Source organism: Lytechinus pictus, chromosome 2 (assembly GCF_037042905.1).
Source record: "Lytechinus pictus isolate F3 Inbred chromosome 2, Lp3.0, whole genome shotgun sequence".
Taxonomy (NCBI): Eukaryota; Metazoa; Echinodermata; class Echinoidea; order Temnopleuroida; family Toxopneustidae; genus Lytechinus; species Lytechinus pictus.
The window spans coordinates 43,464,254-43,467,230 of record NC_087246.1 but is presented as its reverse complement, the minus strand read 5'-3'; positions in this window follow the sequence as shown (position 1 = coordinate 43,467,230).

Here is a 2,977-nt window from a genome sequence, read left to right as displayed (position 1 = left end):
TTTCTTTCCCACCCTCCCTTCCTGTTTTTCTTCTTTTTTTATTTCTTTCTTTCAAAGAATGAAGGAAACATTTTTCTTTTATTCGTTCTTTCTATCCTCCTCCTTTTTTCTTGCTTCTTTTTTTAATTTTCTCTCCCTTGTGTTTTCTTTCACACATCTTCCCTTCGTTCTTTTCTTTTTCTTTACTTAATTCATTTCAAAGAATGACGGAAACGTTTTTTTTCTCTTTTATTCTATCTTTCATCATTTTATTCTAACATTCCTCTTTTCCCTTCATTTTTTCTTTCTTACCGTTCTCAAGTCAACTCTTTTCTTTCGCCTTTTCATTCCCTCCTTCATTCTTTCGTTCACCCCCCCCCCTCTTCCAATTCTGTACATTTTTTCCCAAGTCGAACACCGTGTAGCCTCCTTTGTTGATCTTTTTTTTAAAGACCTGGCTCGGTCGATCCGCTCATGCAGCCTACTTTGTCGATTGTCCCGTATTTCTATTTGTGAAATCTGGCCACCCTGCATTCAGCTGGTTCCAAAACCAGATTTTCGTCTTCGAAATCGTGAGCCACCATGTTTGCATAAAATTTGTGAAGCCGATGTGAAATGCATTATGGGTGAAAACGCTACTGCGCAAGCGCAAACCCGAGCTGTCGACCGCGTCGATCAACTTTCCTTATCTGATTTACGAGCGGCCTGTGTAATGCGCCGTGAGGGACCCTGCTGAGAGGGGATTAGCGGTGCCGCGCATGGGGCAAATTGGGGCACGCTGCAAATTGTGCAAAATGCATGGTAAATTCCTCTTTCCGACTTCCGAATACACGGGTACTGGAGACTGTATTCAGTCTTATACTTCTGAGACCATTTCTTGGTCTTCTTTTGTTGATTTTCCGCCATTTCGTGTCAATATCAACCCATCAATACGCCGAAATCACACACCGATATTCCACCGCACGACTCGACAAATCCAGCGGCCGCGAGCGCACACGCCTCGCGAAGCTAGCCGGGCCTACCGGCCTGGTGCACAGTGGATTCCCGTTGGGCATATCACATGCACCAGCTTTTCGCTGCTCCTTATTTGTCTGCCTTTCACACATAATTTAGTAGCAGCGAACGGAATGGAGTTACTACATGCTAAAGTTAGCAGACGATACATGTACTTCCAATCCAATTTAATCAATGCAAAAAAAAATCGTAATTTCGGGAGGATAAGGATGGTAATCGTAAGGGCGGGAGTTGGGATGAATTTTCGGGAGCCTCCCGATGAAATCGGGAGGGTTGGCATCTCTGTCGATGTCGTTCGAATCCTTAGACATCATTTCGCGGATCGCTTGGATTCGCCGTGCGCCGTAATGTGATATGGAATGAACTTGAAGTTAGCAACAAAATCATGCGAACATGTGGCGAACAAACTGCCAGCATGCCGCAGGCAAATCTTTTGGTCGCATAACTTCAGTCCATATGAACATGAGGGCCAGCGGCGAAGCCAAGCGAAGCAATGTTTGACTGAGGATTCGAACGATCGATGTCTTCGAGATGGCAGTCAAAATACAGCTGTTACCGGTCGCAATATTTGGAAAAGTGGTGGGCATATTGTGTATTGACCTCAAAATATGTGTAGAAAATTTCTGGTGGGGAATTTTGTTCGAAGTTGGCTGGTGTGAAACTGCATTAGTGCGGGAGGGTATTCTGAGACCCTTTCATAGGGCTAGGCGTATCCATTTTTAAAGTAAATTTTATCTTTTTTAAAATTAAGTTTGTCCTGTGATCACATTTTATCTGTTTTTATTTATTTACTGATCAAAACTAGCCTAAAACAATGTCTGGAATTCATACACTGGCATATGATTGTCCATGGACGGATCCATGATTTTTCAAAGGGGGAGCACATTTCCCAAGGAAACTTTAACAAGCAAAAAAAAAGATCCTCACATGTGTATGAGACAATATTTCCAATATAAATATTTGCTGTAACTTTCACGGGGGCCACACTTGTGTAAGAAAGCCATATTTACACATTGACTATTGCTCTCAAGGGGGGGGGGTGGCAGAGGTCAAATGTGCCCACTTGGATCCGCTTCTGTGATTGTCAATACAAGAAAAATGGTATTGAATGTTATCAATTAATTGATTACCTTTTGAAAATTGCTGCTCTGGAAATATGATTTCAGATGATATAGCTATATGAGTGTAAATCATGCACAGTTATAATACAGCCTTGTCTGACCTAAGCTGAATAATATCATATTTCCTGATTTTTTTCCTGAATTTCTGGGGTGGTAATCAAAGATCCATAAAAAAATATCTTTAACATTAAAGTTCTAAGATCATTCTTTGTCTATTACTATATTAGTATTCTATTTTGTTTGTATCTGCACATACATGCAGATTTTACAACACTCAAATTGATTTTATTTCATTTTCAAAATTTGAACGACGGATACACTGGATGATGAGCTACACGGTCCAGCCTTATCTGGGAAGGACACAATGGGTGTTGAACACTAGGTACTCTAGACTGAAAATTATGTGATTTAAACATAAAGAGTACATCAGACAAACAAAATACACTGAAAATTTCATCAAAATTGAACGAGGATTAACAAAGTTATGATGAATTAAAGTTGTTATTTTTAGGTTAAACTGTTCTCTGCATGTCCTCATGAATATAAAAGATCCCCATTTATATATTTCTTTTTCTATTTTGTCCAGGCTAGGTTGTAAAAAATTACGATTTACTACTGAAGTACTGATTTACTGTTTAAGACAATAATCGTATTATGTCTCACATAGTTAAGTAATTCATCTGATTCAACACATAAAAAAAAATAGACAGAAAAAAATAAGTGGGGATCTTTTATATTTGAACTATGGGAAATAGTGAAAAAATAGATGTGCTACTAAGAATTAAAGAGGTCTCTATTTTTCTTATGTTTTTTGAGTGTTCCAAATCTAATAAAATTTTTCATATTTTCATTTTATTTTCTTT